This window comes from Numida meleagris, chromosome 4, assembly GCF_002078875.1.
Source record: "Numida meleagris isolate 19003 breed g44 Domestic line chromosome 4, NumMel1.0, whole genome shotgun sequence".
Taxonomy (NCBI): domain Eukaryota; kingdom Metazoa; phylum Chordata; class Aves; order Galliformes; family Numididae; genus Numida; species Numida meleagris.
The window spans coordinates 2,438,232-2,460,185 of record NC_034412.1 but is presented as its reverse complement, the minus strand read 5'-3'; the positions used below and the strand labels follow the sequence as shown (position 1 = coordinate 2,460,185).

The following is a 21,954-nucleotide window of genomic DNA, read 5'->3' as shown; positions in this document are numbered from 1 at the left end:
GGGTGGGGAGGGAATTGGGGAATGGATTTACAGAAAAACACAGCTTGTTAAAACTGTTGAGTTTATTATCAGAAACATACTATCTCTGCTTTAAGTCTGAACTCTTGAGTTGTCCTTTTAGACTTGATTAGGGGCCTGAAGCGTTTCCCTTATGAGAAAAGGCTGAGAGAACTGTGACTGTTCAGCCTAGAAAAGAGAAGACTGAGAGGCAATCTTATCAAAGCTTACCTATATAAACTGGGTGGGAGTCAAGTGGATGGGATCAGGCTCTTTTCTGTGGCGCCAAGCTATAGGACAAGGGACAAAGTGCACAAACAGTAGCACAGGAAGTTCCATCTCAACATGAGGAAAAACTTCTTTTTACTGTGAGGGTGACAGAGACCTGCAACAAGTTGCCCAGAGGGGTTGTGGAGTCGTCTTCTCTGGAGGTATTCAAAACCCACCTGCATGCTTTCCTGTGGAACCTACTGTAGGGAACCTGCTGTAGAAGGGAGGTTGGACTTGATGTCCACAAGTCCATTCTAACCCCTATGATTCCAGGATTCTGTTCCATGTAATCAAAATTTATACCACACATCATTGGAATCCAGGTGCCTCTCTACAATTAAATACTTACCTATGGATTAATGGGAACTATTTCATCTGATAGCGTAAGAATAAACAGTAATTACATGTGGTATTAGCAAGACAGCTATGGAATTATTCTGAGTTACTTGCAGGAATAGTGCTTCCCCAGTCCTGAATTCTGAAAAGGCAGTTAGCAAAAGTAGAAAGACAAAGAGAAGATGTGAAGGCTCCTCTATATCTGTTAGCAAGTCCTGCATAATGATTTATTACTGATCAGCAGAGTAATTGCAACAGTAACAGACGCTGATGCATCACATTAAATAAAACTTTTTGATCTGCCGCTGTTTCCACAGTTTTATATCCAGATTATTGAATTTTGCTATCAATGCAATTTTAACAATATCATTTCTCTAAACAAATCTATCCCCAAAACATGTTATGCACACTTTGCTAATACATTGGAGAAATACAGGTGGATACACTTCACATTACAGTGTTCTACCTATGGCATCTGGTTCTCCCCTACAAGCTTCCTGTGGAGTCCTGCTTCTCCTCAAATCTGTCACGTTAACACACACTATTCTTCCACTTCAGTGATGCTTTGACAGCATGTCAGTGCGGGATCCTCTCAAATCTGCATCAAAGCAGAAGTGGGTACATTTCGAAGCATGAGGCACCATTATTAAAGAGCTCTCTGTGTTCCAGATGAAACCAGCGCTTGAGATGCAAAGCTAACAATGATACGTTCTGTCACCTCTCATATCCCACAGCCAGCTCTGTCTAGCCTAAGTAGTAACACAAAAAACACGTGATGATAGTCTACTCATGGAGTTTAGCAAACAGTTGATTTTGCACAATCACAGGAAAAAAAAAAAATCTCCATTCTTTCACTTCTCTGCCATCTAAGATGCAGTTCAATATCAGCATGGTACCCCATTGGTTTCTGATGATTTAAAGATTACTTCAGGTTGTAACCAACATAACGACTATTTTTGCAAGAACAGAATTTGGAAACAAAGTCTGTAATGCTTCTAGGTCATGTGTCAGACACTCTGACTGCAGTGTCAAGATAGGGATCTCAGAAGCAATGCTTTGCTGTAACTATACTCCTCCTTACACATGAAGAAATGCAGCTTTTCTTAATAGTAACTTTCGTTTATAAAGGTGCCTTTGGATTTATCAAGTAAAGCAATATATATCCTACTTCTTCACAACAAATGCGCATGTGCGTTTGCATGTAAAATCAGATTTTAAATAACAAAAAATAGTAGAAAACTGAAAAATAAAGCATAAAGAAGGATTTGAGATAACTGGTTGTTTTTTGACATGGCAACGTAATATGTTCTCATCCAGGACCACACAGACTGTTCTTTGCTCATCTCAGATTTGAACTTCAGGGAATCAGTGCCAAGAATTTTTCCAGCTTGGAGCACAACTCCTAAGGTAATTAAATTCGTTTTTATCTGTCAGCTTTTATTTTTGCTAATGAAGTCTGCAAACATGTTTAACTAAATAGCTGAGTAGGAATTCTCCAGACACACAAGGATTATTGGACTTGATCGAAAGCCTGGTACAATATCAGCACTAAGGTAGATCTGCCATTGGCATTGTCTCCTTGACACGTGTTTGAGATTTCCCATCCATGGGAAGCCAAGAAGTGTGGTGCTACTAAGAGGATTTCCTACTCTTCCATGAAAATGAAAATGGAGAAAAGATGAACACCAAGATAACGTTGTCATGTTGCTTGACACATTCCAATACCACATTCTGTGTATTTGGCACACAGTGTCCTCCACCATGACGGTACCAACACAACAGTTGGTTTCTGCTGCCACCTGCAATTCAACGGCAACATCAAGGACAGCAACACGTGGCACAGAGGTGCCAGCTACACAGCTATTCCAGCATGACCAGATGTTTAATCCTTTTAAACAACAATCACTTCTGAAAGAATCATTCATGACTCATTTGGGATCATTGGCATAATAAAGTCATACGAAGAAGAACAGTAATTCAAGAGGAGTTGAGGAGGAGATTGAATGTTACAGTTTTCGCAGGAAACCTTAAGGCTACCAAAACGCTTCATGAAATCACCAAGGATGAAATCCATATTTCCCTACTGAGTCAAACACGACTTGACAATGCCAATGAACTTTCAGAGAAATGACAGACAAATTACAGCATGCGTGTGCTAAGCCACGTTGAAACCCTCATTTCTAAAAGGCATTCTGTCAGGAATTGTAAATACCGCAGACTAACACCAAAAGATTGTTTTCCTACATTGTATGGCATGTACTTTCCGCTCAGACTGTTTATAGACTGTGCAGATTATTCAATATATTGTAAATTAAATTTATTTTCTTTTGACCTGGAAACAAGTGAAGGGTGCTGAGGCATTTCTGGCCTCAGTTGTCTGTCTCTGAAGATCTTTGCCAACAGACGATTCCTGTCCAGAATACTCCATAATATCTCTAAGATTTTACAAGTTTGAGGATTGGCTTTGTTTTGTGGATTTTATTTTTTATTTTTCTATGCTCATTTTTATCAGTACTTCTTTGAAAGCTATATAAAAGTGAAGGCAATCCACAGCTAGCTGTAAAGATTCAAAAACACTCAGGACACCACCTTTTACATACATATTAGAGAGATGATGAACAAGGTAAGGCACTGAAGGCTGAGCCTCCAAAAGGCATTTAATGGTCTATGTTGGCCATTCTGCCATTCTGTAGGCCAGCAGCTGGCATTGCCCCACACCATCGCCATGCCGTAGCACCTCAAGGTCAAGCTTAAAAGGTTCCAGTAACCAGGTCTGAGACAGATCCAATACAACTCACATCAGATAATAATAATAATAATAATATCATTAACAGTTGTCTTTTCTTCTTATTATTTTTACTTATAAACAGCTACTTGCCTAACATCTAATTCTGCAACCATTATTCATGTTGCATGATGTCTTATTCCCATGTCTAACTTCTGTCAGACCAAATAAGAATATTCAAAAGAAAAACCCTGTTTCACGTGAATAAAGACCAGTGAACTGAGTTCACAGTACTTCATCAAACATTTGTACTGGATGACTGACACAGCAACATTCAGGTTTGGCTAGGGCTCATCAAAAAGTGAATTTGCTTCCATTGCATGGAAAAGCTTTACAGATTCACTGTTTCCTCAGGGAAGTGAGAAACTTAGATGGAAAAATAAACAGTTTCCATCAAAAGCTCCTAAAATGGACAACAAGCAAAAGATTATGGCTTTCTGCAAGAGGAGAAAATCATATCGAGACCAAATATTTTGTTGTTGCTCTTCTTCTGGTAGCAAGAAACCTTCACTTAGTCACTGACCCAATTTTCAGGATATTTCTAAAAGCTCTAGTTTGGGTTTCTCTCTTGTCTTTTTCCTCCTTTCACCATATGCTGTTCTGACATGCTGATATGTCATGGAGCAAGGTTGTCAGATCCTCTCTCTGGAGTATTTTTCACTAAATACCACAAAAAAAAAAAAACCAACACAACAACAATTGCACTGTTCCATCTATCTTATAAACAGATAAATATTAAATACTACAACCAAGGTGGAAGGCTTCCTGTGGAGCCCTTGAAGACATTCTCATTTAGTGTTATGGTGAGCTAAATTATTGACAGTACTAATTTCAAGGCTGATGTAAGGTCAGTTTAAATTTTGTCCTGGCAGAGAAGAAGTAAAACATCTGCAGGAAGCACATTTCTGCTGCACTGTGCTTGAAGAGGGAATTAATGGGTGCAATTCTGTGGCCTGTGTTATGCAGGAGATCAGACAAGATGATCATAGTGCTGCCATCTGGCCTTAAAAATCTATGAATCTGCATTTAAATTCTCACTTGAACTTAGGTAACCTCTCTCTAAGCCCATCTGCATGTTGAATATTCCCTTTAGAAGGCAGATGCTATAGCAAGCCAAATATATTACACCAGCCTCCATCGGTTTTATTTTATGTAGCCAGAGACATTGTATTTTGGCAATAAAAAAATAAAAAGGAAAAAAATTATCACAAGAAAGGGGGGAAAAAAAACAAGCAATAACAACAACAACATAAAAATAATAAATTAACAGTCTCTATGGCCACTGCACCATGTCTGGGACAATCACCCAGCGCAGAGCAACCACTGGCACCAAGCTCTGAAGAGCAACACAAATGACCAAGTTGTTCATGATAAATGAAATTATAATGAAAATGGTAATGCTAATGAAAACACAGAGGAACGTACAGAGATGCAAATATCACCCTCAACCTTCAAGTTAATAAGACTTTTCTTTCCTTTTGTTCACAACAGTGTTTCCCTGAAAACGAAACTGTCATAAAACGAGGATTTAAAGAGAGAATAGAATGGGGATTTCAGTTTCTCAGGTTTTCCAAGACTCTTTGTTCCGTGTGCTATTCTTAATAAACATGTGGTTTAGATATCCTCTAAATTAGGAATGCATATAAAGGGAAGTAGAACACGCTCCCCAGGGCAATGGTCATATTCCTGTGTGGAACCAGGAGATCGACACAATGACCATTGTGGGTCCCTTCCAACTCAAGATATTCTGATCCTATTTAAGCACTTCAGTAAAATCACTCATGTATACATAGCTCCTAAGTCAGTAGAAAGCCCACAGTACTGCAACACAACTTGGATGACATAGCTCTTCACAGGTCTCAAAGTGGTTTCAAGATGCAGTTGTGCAGACATGGCTGGGTCAGATCTCACTGCCTTGCTACAGAATACCCTCACTACTGACTTGGAAGGCCTTAATGGAATCTCCTTACTAGAAAGCTAGAATGACTCTGTGAAATTTTCAACAGATATTCTCGAGGGTTGTACAGGAACTGTAGGAGCCTGATTCAAAATTAATTGAAGTAATATTGCTTGCCTTGCATTTAGAAGCCGCCAGTAGAGGAAGAGAAAAGGAAGAGAAAAAGGGTAGAACTAAGATATCAGCAGAAACATTTATTCTAGAGTTGGGTTTGGGATGGGAGTAAGTTGTTTTTAGGGTGGTTTTTTGTTTGCTTTGTTTTTATCTCTCATACTGTGGATCTAAGGTTCTTCACAGTTGGATTTTGGTTCCTATGAAAACATGTTTGTATGATCAAATGTGGATTATTTCAGGTGAGGTTACTTGGGGAAATGTATTCATGAGCTCACTGCATCCTGCTGTTGCAGAAAAAAAAAAAACAACGAAAACTAACCAACACACAAATAAGACGACAAGCCAGGAAGAATATCTGAAGAGAAGTTATAAAAGGAACATTTTAGGCACAATCTGTTATTTTTTTTCTTATTATACTATGTCCATACTTATTCTCAGCACTGTCCAGTTTAATTGTCCCCTGAAGAAACAGTTCTGTAGATACATCCACAGGGAGCAAAATCTCTGTCAGTGACAATCAAATTAATTTCTCCGTTGGAAGCACAGATGTGACTTAAATCCCCAAACAACATATTTTTAGGACTCTGGACTGTCTCTCTTTCCAGTAACTTTTGCCCCCAATGCTCTGAAGATGAAGAGCCCCAGTAGCACAACACCTATTTGGAAATACACCAGTAACAGCAGGGGTGACTGCAGCCCTGCTAACTTTGTCTCTCTTCTGTTGAATTAGTAGAGTGATTAGTGTTCTTCTAACTGATAATGAGGCCTTGCCTTAAGATTTAGCAAGATATCTATCATGTATATATATGTAAATAAGGAATCAGTTCTAGATTCAGGTTGAAATGTGCTTTGCTTCAAAGTCCAGCACAGCCAGGATGAACCCATCACTCTTCAGTGCAAACTGGAGAACAAAGCCCAAGCTTTGTGTGGGAGAGAAGCAGCATTTTCTTTTATATCTGTGACTATGGCAACAAAACCTATATGAGATTCCATATGCACCTATGCCTAAAAACATCTGTGGAGAACACAGCAATGTCAAAATATACCTTATTACTGCCAAGGGAGTCCCTTCACATTTTTATGCTTCTCCCTCACACTAAGTATTCTTTTTCCTTTCAAAAGAAACAGATGTGTTGTATCTGCGTATGATTCATAGGTGGTAAGAGAGAGAAAGAATATGGATTTATTGTTAAAAAGTACATCTCCTCTGGCCTTTAAGACATTAACCATTTCCCCTCCCTGCTGCCATAACCAACACTGCCATACAACAGAAGTGCTGAGAGCACACCTAGCAGTCCGTGTTGTGGAAATGAATGCTTTTCAGGTACAGCTTTGGACTCCAGGGATGAAGGTATTTTGCGGAGTATTTTGATTTATTGATCCACACCATTAGCACCAGACTGACTTTAACTTCAGTGAGGCTGTGAGCTGCATTTTCATGCATGACTATCTGCATGAGAACATAACGCAAAACATTTTAAATCTTACTAGAAGAGTGCTTCTGTGGTGGCATAACTCAGCACTACAAGTGAGGAAATTTCTGATTTAGGACTGCTTGTTCAACTCATTGCATCCCTTTGTGCAAGGGCATGGTGAGGTAAGCTCTGCAGCGGAGGTTCCACAGAGGGCTATTAGACACAGCAATGTAGCTGCCACTTCCAGGTCAGTAAGCCCTTAAACAGTGGATTATTGGAAGCCAGGAGAGGATAGCCAGAAGAACTGCATGTCAGTGTTTGCCCAGTTCTTATAATACAGCCCTAGGCTCCTGCTTCCAGCCACCACCAGAGGCAGGACACAATGGGATAATGGCCTGAATGCTGCTCCCAAACCACATTCCCTGTCACAGGTCGCTGCACCAGATGAGAGAGGTCTCACTGTTTCTCTTGCTCATTTTGAATTAAGAGCTTGGATTACTCTGTGAAAAACTACCAGGGCAGGAGAGAGCACACTGCCTGCACACAGCATCTTTTTTTTTTTTTTTTTTTCCCATTTGCTTACCACTCCACAAAATTGAAGTGGAAACAACCTAAAAATGCATCCACTAAGTTGTATATATACTCCCCCATGTTAAACATAAATACCTTTTTAGCTGAAAAAGCTTTCTGCTCAATTCCACCCCAATCCGAACTCCAAGGGAATGCAGAAGAAAATCGAAGAGCCAAAGAAGCTGCCACTTCTATCTCACTGCCCGCAAATTTAGGTGTCCTTCTTAAACAAAGCAACCTTTTTAAGACCCCTACCTTCTGCAGAAAATGCCCTGGGCAAGAGCCGCCTCAGCCATTTTGACGAAAGTCACCATTCAGAAATGTATCGAGTTACCCAGCTGTTGAGCACCCCATGCACGCTATGCTTTCATGTGATCCGGAAAGCCTCAAGATCTGCAAAAACTAAACTATTTATCAGTAGGAAGCACTAGGAAGAGACGTGTCCTTAGTGGAACCAGATGCTGTGATCATATTTTAAACCTTCTTTCTCTATGTATCAATATACATATATCCGTATGTAACATCCTTTCCCTTGATCTTTCCCCACAAACATTAGCACTGAAAACATGGCAAGAGAAACCTCGTCGACCTGGAGACTGTATGTTTCTGTATATTTCTGCATTACCAAACATTCATATTTTGTCCAGTACATGTATATATCATCAGGTCATGGACAGATGTGACTAGTAACACTCAGTGCCACTTCAGATGGCATCAGATTAATTCCCAATAGGCTACACATTTAAACTGCCTGCTTTTCATAGCTCTATCTTGTGCTATTTCCTTGCATTTATTCTGCTTCAAACTGTTACTCTACAAAAATATTATCCCTCACAAAAGTAAAGGAAGTATAATCCTTTATACACTCAGCTTTTGTTGAATTGTCCAGTGCAATTTGTGAAGTCAAATATCAAAGTTTAGCTCCACCTGCCACCTCTACTTCTAAAACAGTTCTTATGTTTAAAACAATATCAGCGAGTTCAGGGCACTCAGTAAAATCCCAATTTATGACAAAAATTCTGTTCAGTGGGCACAAACCTATTAACTCAGCTGAAAAGAGTGACAGTAATTGCAGCTGGCTAAGGGTTGATAAGAAAACACTATCTACTAATTTGAAAGGAAATTTACAGACTGGCAAAGCCATGTCAAACAAGAGAACCAGAAGATAGCTGCACTTGGTGTTTTCTAATTCAAGGAGAAGAAAAAAAACAAAAGAAGTCCTAATACTTGCACCATAATAAGAGAGACCTTTTCAAAGTGATAAGGTTGAAGCCCTTTGTATCTTATTCCATCAATGTCTCCTTGCAGAAAAATGAACTTTGTCACAGACCAAAACTGACCCTTATTACTCATTTAAAAAATAAACAGAAATAGAGGACATTGGATCTGACCCAACAACACTGGCATAGACTTTGCGCTATAGGAACTGAAATTCCAGTTTTTAAGACAATTGAGATTTATAATTTTTAAATATACAGAATTTAACTATCCAAATGAGAAATACACGTCTCTCACTGTGCCTCACATCCAGCCAGCAGCAGAAACACCGAGTGTCCCTCTGTACCCACAGCAATGCTGACATTACATCACTGCCCGAATTTGCATCCCAAGAGGATGGGTTGCACAGCCGAGGTTTTATGATGAGTCCTTACAGTATCCAGTCTGGAGTTTAAGCATTTAAAATAAAATAAAAATTAAAAACCAATCACGTCCCTTTTCTACGTGCTGACAGGTTGGCCCAGACAGCTCAAGGTGCCACAATCACCAGGTTGGTACGGGTGAGCAAGTCTGCATAGTCTGAGGCTGAGAAGTCCCCTGGAGAAACTCTGTTTTATAGGATTGAATTAAAGCATCTATCACTACTCTACAATAGGATTATCATTATTCTTTTATCTGAGTTTCAAAGAAGTTTGGTAGACTGACCTTTCCTCAAGTATTTTTCTCGGATTCTTTCTGATCTGAATTTTCCACAGAGGAAGAGCTGAAAGAGAAAGAAATATGCTTTACTCTCCTCTTTGTATTGTGAGGACATTGCAAGGTGTATCTGTTTTCTTAGGCTTTTGGAAAGGTCTGAGATTTTTGCATTACCTAGAATAAAAATAATTGCATCAAAGATACAAAGCCCTGTGCTTCAGGCCAGAGGTCAGCTGCTAACTGATCAGGGAAGGAAAAAAAAACTTTTCCCTGTGAGAAATTCATTCCCCAGTTGTCCGTGATGAGTTTCTCACACCTTCTTGAGAATCCACTGCACTTCCAGCCAGGCTCAGCATGGCAAATCCTGTGTAGGTAGCAGGGTATCTAGGCTTTTTTCCTCTCCAGCAGTTCAAGTACAATTGTTATGTAGACTGGAATATATGTGGTCTCTGAGATTTACGTATATATGGAGGTATTAAATGGGAAATAATTCTTCTTTTAGTGAATTGATTTTTAAATCCTTAGAAATAGAGCTACATCTTTATGTCACATAAGGGTAAGCTATGAAACCCCAATTCACACTTATGGCATCTTGCTCTATAATAATTTCTTTTGAAGTTGTGAAGAATTTGTTATTCAGAATGAGTAAAGGTAACAAAATCTAGCTCCAGCCACAGCAGCACCTTTACAGCAACACGCTTCTTCCATTAGCTTTGGTTTACACTTGCACGAGTCAGAAAACCCTTGGGACTACCTGTTCTCCCCTCTTCCTTACTTGGGCAATAGGTTAGAAAGATGCCACAGATATTTAAGTCATACTTTTTAAATTCAGCGTTCTTGAATTTTTGACTTGGTTTCCCCAACTTTCGTGACACAGCACACAGCATGCCTTCTCACATAGATTTAGTGCTTTTCCCCTGAGCACAGCCATTCAGGTCCAGCAACTTCTGCTTGTACAGGGAACTTCCAGGTTTATTCAGTACTAAGATTTCCTGCAAGAATTTATTCTCTCAAGGATAAAATGTCGGGTCAGAGACAGGCTGAGCTCGTTTAGACTTGGAATCCAACTAATATCTTATTAATCCAACCTCTAAGGGACTATTAAAATATATAAATGAATAAAACCTATAACATATACCCTTTAAATGGGACATATATGTCTAGAAAAAGATGAAGTACTCAACAGATATCGATGTGAACCTTTAAATAATAACTAGCAGCACGAACAGAAGAAAAATAAAGGAGTGCAATTTCTAACATATATTAAAAATTCTAAGTGAATTTGTGGATCCGCAGGAAAAGAATAGAAAAGACCCTTACAAAAACAGAGTAATTGTTCCCATTTGATAACAGTTCCCACAAATACAACTCAAATGGCAAAATGGGACTTGAAGGGATTTGAATGCAATTACTCATTTTTGTGAGCACTCAGAAAACTAAAACAAAAATCAGAAGCAGCCTGAAGTTGCCAGTCTTGCTTCTGAGGCACACCAGGACCGCAAAATGATGGCCCACAGCTGCAGCGGCCCAGCACGGCCTGCACCCCACTGAGGCCCAGCACTGCAGCTCCCTCTGCCCTGTCACTGAGGAGAGGCCCACTGAAAGCAGTTACTGGGGTGTGAAAATTCTTCATTCACCTCACCGTAACTCATGTCTTAACTAACCTGCAAACCACGCAGGAGCTAGGTTTAGCAGAGCAAGCAGCTGGCTGGGAGCTCTGGGACTCGTTCCCCATTCCCCAGGCACATCCCTACAAATAACTCAGAAAATAAACCCTCCAGCACAGCAGTTCCACTCCTGTGCATTTCATCTCAGCTCACTGATCGCAGCCTGAACCAGGGAGGGTGGTCTACAGCACAGAGGGCAGCTGCAGGTGACTTTACAAGAAGCCAATTTCAGGCCTCCAAGCTGGGCCTGACCACGGACAGGACACCAATGGAGAGCACTGCCAGCTTGGGGCTGTGCAGCATCGCACATAACCCAGTTTTGGACTGTAAGCGTGTAACAACCACAAGGAACAGCTGGCATTCATTTTTTTCTAAAACTAGCAGTATCAGTGGCCCATTTCAGTAATGAACCCAACTCATTTTCCCCAACCTGATTAGAGAACCTCATGTCTGCTGAAGGAGTTGAGGGGTCTGCACATAACCGAGATACAGAGGGAAGAGAGTGAAAAAAAGCAGTTTCAAAAAAGTGTTGCAGAGCAGTAAAAAACTCTGAGAGAAAAGAAAACAATCCTCCAAACCCATGCTAATGCAGGACTCCAGAGGTTCTTACAGCACAGGATACCAATTGCTCTCATAAAATCTTCTGGAAATTTCTAAGTACTATATCTTACTTACATGAATATGAAAGAGACCCAGCTTACCCTTGACCAGGCACGATACTGAATTTTAATCGCTCAATAAGAGTTTGATGGCTCGCAGAGAGGAGAGTTTTTGTCACAAGGTTTGATAAAACATCACCCCCGGGAGAGCCTGTACATAAACTCCTCACAAGAGTTATGCAACTCCAGGAGACGGCTTTCATGACAACAAATCTATCCGGCATCAGCCGCACAACCCAGCACTTAGGAAGGTTATAACTCTGCATAGCAATGATCTGTTCCTCAAAGCAATGTTCTTAGTGAGGTATGCAAAAGGAAGCAGAGATGTGCTCCTCCCTCTCCTAAATTTCAACTAAAATTATAGCTTTTCAGGAAGAGGACTGAGTGTAAGATTTTTGGCAGCAGTAGGAAACACTTTGCTTCCACAATAATTACCTCCCCCAAATGACAGCTCAGTGTCATTTCATATTTTTATGATGCCATCTGACAGCCTGGGTTTCTAAGGAAGCACCAATATTGGGGGAGCTGGAGGGAAAGGAAGAAAAGGACAGAACCTAAAAATAAGAGTCACACGCCTCTATCATACTGTAAACTCGCCTGATAAAAAATTGTAAACATCTCCTCCTTGAATGGTAACATTTATAAGAGACCCATAAGACTCATGCGGGTGGAATCACTTTGCTCTACACCATATTTCACTGAGAGTTAGATTTATGAAATTGTATACTTTGAAAGGAAAAGAAAACCTATGTTTGGAAAAAAACATGCTGACTGGATTATTTCTTAAATTAGTCTCAAATAAATGGGATCATTACCTTTTTGCACCACTGCAGCCTTCAATGGGACTTCAAGTTTCACATGGAACATGAATAGAACAAGAGGCTTCGCCTATTTTGAATACTGACGGTTTTCATTCTGGAAACATAGGATTTTATTTATTAACCAAAATGGATGTGGGTAAAGTAAACAATACTAAATGTGCCCGAAGAAATGCCATCACAACACAGCTAGGTTAGTGCTTTTTAGGTCAAGCTGTAGTTGAGTTAGGATGAAGCAAAAATATGCTGGGAGTGATTCTGGAAGATTCAAAACCTCTAATTTTCAAAATGTCATTGTTTTCCCAATAAGGCTAGAAAAACAAACAAACAAACACAAGACCACTAACATGCATTAAACATTAATAGTGGTTCGCCTATGGGGAAATTGGCTGTGCTCTAAAAAGGGACTCAGCCTGGTCTGCCACAGCATAGAGCATAACACTGAAGACAAATTTAGTACAAAAAAACTTTGAGATAAAGATGACTAGAAGCACTTAAGTATTTCACCATCTCCCCTAATTACTTAGTCAACCACAACCAGTGCACAGTTAAGCAGATGATTTCACTGAATGTGACTACTGGGCTTGAGGCTGCACATAAATATTCAGAGTTTTACTCCCAGTCAGTCACTAATATACTCGATGTATAGATCAGGAGGGAAATACTTGTGGAATTGAAGTCAGAACATTTCAATGTATTTTTAAAAACAGCAGCGTTGTTTGGGCTGTAACTCCAATGTTCTGTGCTGTTACCCTTCAGACAGGGATCCAGCAGACACCAGCTGAACAGCACATGCACATCCCTAGGAGAGGACCATGAATTAACATGAGTACTCCCTCTGCACCAGGGTTGAAATAGTTCTTATGCAATACTTATGGGAGAAGCAGACAGCCTATAAATAGTAGCCGTAAAATATAAATACGTACAGAAATCGTTGTTTCCACGTATTGTTACTTAAAAGAATCTTCAGTCATTAGCTTGTAGTCATATAGGAATCACCAAAAGTTACTGGCAAATGAGCATCAGGACCCTGTACCTGGTTGCTGAGAAGCAAAGAAGTCATCTGCACAGCCCTGAGGCTGAAGCAATAAGAGTGCCCAGGGCTTTCCAATTTGCTTTAATCACCACCTTCACCTCTTTCAATGCACTGAAAGAGCATTCCAGCATGCAGAAATTCATTTTAAGTGTTCCCGTGGACCACACGCTATAAAACACTTCATCTACTATTGAGGTAGGTTAAACATTTCCAAATTCAAACAGACATTACACTAGCTACTATGCTGCAGGCACTTTCCTTCCATTTGTAAAGCCACCAGCTGCAGCCCAGGGGATGGGCTTTAATTAGCTGCAAATACACACCTGAAATATAAAGCAGGAAACTAAAGGCATCTCTCACTTTTTTTGTTTCTTGTTACAGCCATAGCTCTATCAATTGATGTGTGTTCTTCCTCAGTTTGGTCTTTTCCAAGTTTGATTCATGATGATAAAACAACAGAAACAACACACCTTGCCTGATTGGGCAGGTCTCACTGTCCACGCTAACCTTTCCAAATGCTGTGTTTTCATCGAGTGGCCATTCCCTTCCTCGCAGGGTTCTGAGGCTGCACAAGGAGGAACAACAATTGCCAGTTAATCTAATTGCGGAGCGCTCTGAAGGTTGCCGAGATGGAATAGCTTGCCCTTTGATATATGATTAGGGGGGAATTAAACTCTTCATTCATGTGACAAAATTTTAATAAGGGCAGCAAATGACTCTGAGAAGCAATGCAGAATATCTGCATTTATTTAAGGATTCCTGGCAAATAAAATGGAAATGAGAGAATGTGGAAAATTCCCTTTATTTTCTTTCAATCAAGTTATAAAGCTCTCACTGCATTTACAGAGCAGGTGAATAATTTCCAGCTTTAAAAACAAGCTGCTTTAAAATTGACCAGGCACCTTGGAAAGCCCCCAGAAGCTCTGCCTTAAGGCACTGGGAAGCGCAGCCTAAAGCAACAGGGTCCTAGGGGGATTTCTAAGGGATTTTAAATCCTCAACATGTTCCAAGGTATCTTTCCAAAGAGACTCTGCTCCTTCGGTCACTGCAGCAGTGTACATCCACTTTATATCAGACTATTCTATGAACACCGAATGTGATCTAGATCACACCTTCCAAGCAGTTAGCCTGACAGAGGTAGGAGGAGGACAGAAGTAAATAAGAAATACTTGTAGGGTCTGATATCTGTGGATTTTGGAGTCTAGATTAAGAACTCACTTTCTCTTTCGAAGTAAAATACAGAGGAGAAATGTATAAAACTTCATTTCTAAATACTCGAATTTTTCTAATGTATGTGTTTCATTTAAATTCTAAAAAACATTGTTTCGTTATTTCAGAATATTACTTCAAATGTTATAGAACAAAAGTACACGTGTTCCCTTCACATCCACACATTTCACTTCCCACTTTCCTAGAAAATGCAATTCTCCTGGTCTCTAAATTCCCTTCCTCACTCAAAAAAAAAGGATTATGACTCCCTCTGTCTTATGGCACATTTCCCAGTGGAACTGTTTCAGCTCAGCCTCATCTGGCTGTCCACAATGGCTGCAAATTGATTTCTTGTAATGGTCAAACATTGTCATCAGAATGCTGGGAAATGCTTTCATTCAATCTTTGCAAGTCCTTTAACATTATCTCTTTTTCTGCTTTAACTATTGTCAAAATGTTGGAGACAATCTTTTATTTATTTATGAGGATCAAAATCAAGGCATTACATTAGGAGAAAAAACCTGTATCCTTTAGCTAAGGTAGCAAATGTACAAGCCAATATTTTTATCTGAGAATTTTTCAACCCACATTGAAGACTAAGAGTCTGGGTAATAGTCTAAGTTAGAGTCTGCCTTACTAAAAGTAAAGTAGCAACAGTATAATTTTAGATTTAAAAAAAATGTCTAAAATTAATTAGGAAAAAAAGTTATAATAATTTCATACAAGTATTACAAGCGTAGTAAACACCACTCGTTTATCCCTATTCATTTGGGTTTGTCATTGCATGTGGTCAAACTCTCACATCACAATGATACAGAACATGAAGCTCATGAAGACATTCTTAGTTAAAGCTATGAGGTACTGTCATGCAAATATGAGCACAAAGGTGTTTGGGTAATTTTAGATGTCCGTAGTTATAGGGACATTGTTAGCGGGCATGGTGGTGATGGCTCAGCAGTTAGCATAGATGATCTTAGTGGTCTTTTCCAACCTTAATGATCCTATGATAACTTGAATACTTTAAGATATGCTGATTGCTTTAAGTTAGCACTAATAAAAGCTCTGGTTAAAAGCAAAAGTCAGCCAGAGATTTTGAAAGAGTCAAAATATCAGTGTTTACGTCTTGTCTCAGTTTGACAAGTTCTTTTTATGCCACTCTGCAGTACTGCACTTGGGGTGGGGTGTAGGTATGTGTGCATAAATTAGGTCACCATCCACATCACAGATTTCAAAACTGAAGAGTGATGGACATGGATGGCCTACACAGGGCTAACAAAATTTCTCCTTTTAGCTGCAAAATGTTGCTAACCATTTCTTCATGTTTTATGTAAAGCACTAACTTGTCTTCCATTTTTTTTATTCCCAGTTCTCATCATTTATGTATGCTTAATGTTCTACTCACAACTTGTGGCTTCATTTCTTACACTGGAAAGCATATTCAGCAAAATCTGTTTTTCCTGAAGCTGTGTCATTATTTACTGTAATTTAAGCTCGCTACTCGCTAACCAGCTTCTCTCCTCTGCAGTGACTTTTAGATCTCAAGTTTGATTCTATCATTCCCCTTCGTTTTACTGCTGAGTATCTGTTTTTATTGTTTTTTGGTTTTGCTCCTGTCATGGAAGAATTGTTCTTTACCAAGAATTTAGGCACCAGTTTTGCAAGGGAATGGATTTGTCTCTCAAAGATGAGCTTCTGCAAACCCACTGCAAAAGCAAGTGCACCCTTGGCTTCTGTGGTAGTCCATTGCCACATGCACCAAGGTCCTGTATTTTGCTAGTGGAATTTTAGGCTAAAACTGTTGTGTTGCTTTTTTTGTTTGTTTCTTTCGTGGGTTTTATTTGGATCATTTGGATCTCAGTAGTTACCCTTCAACATCCAGCAATGAAAATTTTGCCCTGTGCACACCATGTGTGACTCACTGTGGTCCTCTTGTGACTTGGGGCTGGGATTAAGGGTGAAAATCCTGTAGAGAACAGCCTGCTCTCTTCAAAGGAAAATACCCACAACTGTGCTCTTGTGAAGTATGTTTATGAGTCCCAGTGAGAAGTCACTTGAGCAGAAAGGAGTTAGCAGGGGATTTATTCATATTCAGGAGCATGGAAATCTAAATATCTCCCATTTTCTCGCTGAGCTAGTGGCAGGGTTTAACAGCTGGCCCTTAAGCACTGTTCTGATAACACATTAATGAAAAGAAGTTCCTTACCATCCAGGGTTGTCTGTAATCCAAGTCTGAAACACCAAATTCTAATTTTGTGGAGAATTTTGTATTTGGCTGTCTTACCCCTTACACTTAAGTCTAAATGTGAATGGAAAGAAGAAATAAAAGATATTTGAACATGTACATACTGTTAGCCACAATATCAGTGCTCCTTCTGTGATAGTCTGCATTAGTTACTAGTTGCATATGGCGTGTCAGCCTATGTATAACCAAGCCCACTGTTCCTCTTCAAGAAATGTATCACAGTATAAAAGAATTTTCTCACTACAGCAGGCTCACAACCACATCGTTCTAGACCTGCCAGTGGACAACGACAAATCCATCAGAGAAAATTATAAGGCACCCTATTACAAGCAAATGCAGGCAAAAGATATTTTTAATTTTTCTCTGAGAGGAAAGTAGCCTCTAATGCAATGCTGAGGGTGAAACATGCCTAGAAGAATGCATCCTTCTTCTATGAAATGAAGAACAGATCTAGACCCAAGCACTCAGGTATTGCTTTCTGTCCCAATTAAATCTTTTACCTTGATGCACGTAGACTTATGGCAAAGGGTTTCAATATTATTGGTTTTTTTTTGAATACGTTAGTATTTCTCCCATAGTGACTTGCATGCTTGACAATTTATTGCTCTCATTGTATTATTAAATGAGTAAATATCAGCAGATAGTTTACTCTCATTACCTCATTAATTATTTACTGGAATATATAATTTAAGCATATCCCTTTGATTTATTTCTTGCCTGGAACAGCTTACCTCAATCTTCTCACTCAGCTTTTGCGGCAGCCTTCCAAGAAATCCAGTGCTCCGCATTGCCTGCCTGAAATGCCTATTGCTTTTTCTACATTATTTCTTTCTGACAGACTTGCTAGCAATTAACATAATATTCTCTGTGAGCATCTAGCTCTCATCAGCAGAACAGCATCTATTCCCTGGGCTGTACTGCAGTGCTTATGTTTGTGCACACAAGACTTTGATGACTGGTTTGGAAACTGGTGCACATTGAGAAAGAATCCTGTATTGATTGAAACTCCATATTGTTGAAACTCTGCTTCACATCTCAATAGATTCCACAATATCAACTTCCAGAAAACTTCTATCAAAGACTTTCTCCAAAACCCAAAGCATAACTAATGACCTCTTTGTTGATACACCCAACAAGGGCTGTTGGAATAGAAAAACCTCTTCAGGAAAATCTTTTGGAAAGACTTGAAGAAGATTTTAATAGCGTACCTCCACGTGCAAATCTCTTATTAAAATCAAACTCATTGCATGAGTAGATAACTTTCAGGATCACTCAGAGATAGCTAGCTCATGATAATTTCTTAGCCAGCAATGTTTATTTTACGGTTTTATTTATTCATTTCTTTCTTTATTTGGAAGGATATCTGAAAACATGAGTATAAAATTTCTGGGGACATACTTGCAGAAGCAATCTCACCTATTATCTCACAAAAGACGTTGAATTATTTATTTTTTATTTCATGTACTCTCTCTGATTCTCTGTTGTTGGGTTGAAGAACTGAATACATATCATGTATTCATTGTACACAGAGGGGCCTGGGTAGCATACCTGGTATACATGGGGTCCTACTGTCTATGATAGAATGTAAATTATTACTTTTGCTTTAATTTACTACTACTTACTAAGCCTCTAACATATATATATTATTTTTTTTTTAGTTACAGACGTGGTTTAACCTAAGAGCATGTGCTTAGCTTTAATTCATCCAGTAACATATCTGTGAGTATAATATACTACAGCAGCCTTAACATTTTTAAGTGTTCCACTATAGAGATATTTATTAGGGACTTTATAGACCACCCTTCAAATAAGACAACTTAACAAAATTCTCCCAGCTGACAGAAACAATAAACTTCCCAGATTTCTAACTGATGTATGTTAATATTTAAAGATGATTCTACCTCCCCTTCCCTTGATCATTTCAGTAAATTAATATTGAGTTATACAACCTAATGAGGGAAATTAATTTCCTAAAATTACCTTCCGTGAAGGAAACCAGGCATAAGGTGTATAATCAGTGGGATTTTTTTTTCCAGAGGAAAGAGAATCACAGCGAACGGAACAAACTGGGATGTTGAGATGGAAAAACACTTTATTTTCTTTCCAAAACAATTTTACATAATAATTCTATTTTTACTCTTCCACTGCCTTCAATCCAATCCATCTTCATTTTGGAGAGGACAGCAATTGCAAAAATAAAACTCTTTAGCTCCTCAGGTACCTATTTGATAGCAATTAACAATAAATCTACAGATAACCTATACAGGATTTCTTTCAGGATCTTTAAATCATCTCAGACACACTTGTTTCAATAGGAGCTTTCCACATATATAGCTCAAATGGGATACATTTTGCTCCTCCTGTATTATTAATACTCTTCAAAAAGTGCAGAATTTTCTAGTTTCATTCTAGAAAGCACTTCCAAATCCAGGATTAAAGCATTAATATTGATAGCCAGAATATGACCCTATTGCATTAAATTCCTGAAGCATCTTTCTACAGCCAGGAAAAGCAATTTTACTCCTTTGGAGATAAAGACAAAAAAAGAAGCCAGCCTCATATTAAAAACAAAACAAAAAGAAAAAAAAAAAAAGCTCCAAACCCAGTTGAACATCTTTACCACTAGCCAAGTCTCTTTGCCTTCCTTCCTGATGAGGAAAGAGGAATGTTGCAGAGGAGGAGACCTCCTTACCCACCTTCAGCATCCATTCATCACTACAATGCCCATTGAAAGGCAGTGGCACACTCCCCACCTCGCACCCAGCTGGTGGGTCCCTCCCACGCTGCCCTGCTCTCACATCCTTTCTGACAGGCTGCATCCTCAGTGGGCGGAGGGTCTCAGAAGTCGCTGCCTTTTGTGGGTACCCACAGGTTCCAAGTGATCGGGAATTGCAGTCAGCTTCCCCGGGAATGGTAGATGCCATCCTCCTGCAGCAGGACTTCGGCACGTTCCTGAAATGGCACGGCAATTGCAATAGCACATTGCGTTAGTTTTACCAGTTAATGAAAGACCTAAGGCAATCTAATTCAAGCTCTTTTCTGGGGAAGCATGCCAGCTATATTCCCAAGCCAATTATTGCTTTCACAAAGTGCTCTAAATCTGTCAACAGGCAAAAGTGTGAACTACAGTATAATAACTGAGTTGAGAAGGTGACCCAGTTGTTGCAAGAGGAGCGCTGCTTCTTGCCGTGGGAGCAATGAACGTTGGCTCACAGCACCAGTGTGTGATTAAGTGACACACTTACATACTGCGAGCGCTCACCAACAAGCTTGTACTCTTAAAAAAAAAAAAAGCTATACAAGCTATGCAGTTTGATGGTAAATGAATACTTATTCCTACACATCAATATGACAAACAGTTTGCAAGCTATCATGGGAACACCCAGGAAGGTTCAAATAGCTTCTTACTGCTGTGAGTATGATCAAAGGCACGTAATAGATTTTTAGCTACAGAATTAACAACATCTTGAAATACATGATTTATTTTTCTAGAATACAAATTAATAAAGGAAGTTACTGAAATGAAATCAATTTCCTAATAATCAAAGGCTTGTGTCTACCTCAGCTATTCAACATCATTGCTGGGTAGACAGCTTTTGTAAAAAGAAGAAATGAGAAAGCTTTGCAATGTATTCTTTGTTTCAATGTCATAAAGGCCGGCACTTGAGAAATCACCCACCTGTCCTACCCTCTTGCCACAGAGGAGGTAATTTCTTTCCTCCAGCCATACGTGCTGTAATTAAAAGGCACATAACGTTGCCTTAGCCCCATGAGAGTTGCTGGCATGCGCTCAACAAGTGCAAGTGCTTTGGCTGTGCTCAGTTCCTCCGAGAGCCATTGATCTGAGCTAAGCCTGGGCAGCTTCAGATGCTTCTCCAAAAATAGCCATGATCTGCAAGGGCTGAAAGCTATTGCAGTTTGTCAGTGTGCCCAAGCTTTGGCTCCAGCAGGATGCAGGGCTGGGTGCTGACCCACTGTGGCCGCAGCTTGGCAATGCAGAAGTTGTTCTGAGGATGCTACCAGCAGAGCAGAACAGTGAGGCAAAGCCCCAGTAAGTGAATCATACTTCATGGGCACAGTTGAGCACGATGCTGAATTGGAAAATGAAAAAGTTTTATAGCCATGTGAACTAAAATGACAGGATTGATGGTGAATGTCAACCTAATTATGAGAATAAATCATGTCTGCCTCTACAGTTATTAGCCAAGTTAATTCATTATTTGCTTAAAAATAACATTAAAATTTAACCAATAAAACCTTTTATTGGAGGCTGGTCTTATTTTATTCCTAGTCTAAATGTTAACGCTGTTAAGAAATCTTAAAAGAAAAAAGAAAATTATCTTAGGAATAATAAACCTTCTTATATCATTTAACATTTTTCATCCTATTATCCAATATAGATTTAGGTATCATTTACCCAGTGAAATATTACTACTTCTTACAGTGTCCCAGAGGACTTACAGTTAAATAAAACATTATTTTTCACTTAAAAAAAAAGTGGCTTTAATTAAAGGTGAAAAAATATCTGAAGGCAGTAAGTCTCCCCATATACTTTCGGTTTACATATCTGAAGCTGCTGACTATGCCAGCAATGATTTCTACTCCAGACAGAGTGCCTTGGGTTTGTTTCCCTGCTGGTTCTGCCTTTGGTGTTTGGTGACTGCTGAAGGGTGTGGGCAGAAGGCTGGGGGGCTCCTGAGTCGGGCAGAGTGGGACAGGGCAGGTTGAAGGCAGGAGGAGGAAATAACAGAAGGGAAGACAAGGAAATGGTTTCAAACTAAAAGAGGGGAGATTTAGACTGGATATAAAGAAAAAGTTTTTTGAGTAAGGGTAGTGAAGCACTGGAACAGGTTGTCCAGAGAGGTGGTGGGTGCCTCATCCTTGGAGACACCCAAGGAGCTGGATGGGGCTCTGAGCATCTGATCAAGCTGTGGGTGTCCCTGTTCATTGCAGGACCAGATGGCC

The 21,954-nt window shown here is 39.5% G+C and overlaps 1 long non-coding RNA gene across 2 annotated transcripts in view; it reads right to left on the bottom strand.

Moving 5' to 3' along the window:
- LOC110398523 overlaps nt 1-14,155 on the bottom strand; it is a 16,624-nt gene extending 2,469 nt beyond the window's left edge. The window contains exons 1-3 of one of the 2 annotated variants that reach the window (XR_002438439.1): nt 13,429-14,155; nt 12,500-12,599; nt 9,368-9,425 (exon numbers count right to left, since the gene is read on the bottom strand). This is a non-coding gene — a long non-coding RNA (uncharacterized LOC110398523). The remainder of the gene's footprint in view (nt 1-9,367; nt 9,426-12,499; nt 12,600-13,428) is intronic. The other variant, XR_002438438.1, reaches the window with a different exon arrangement.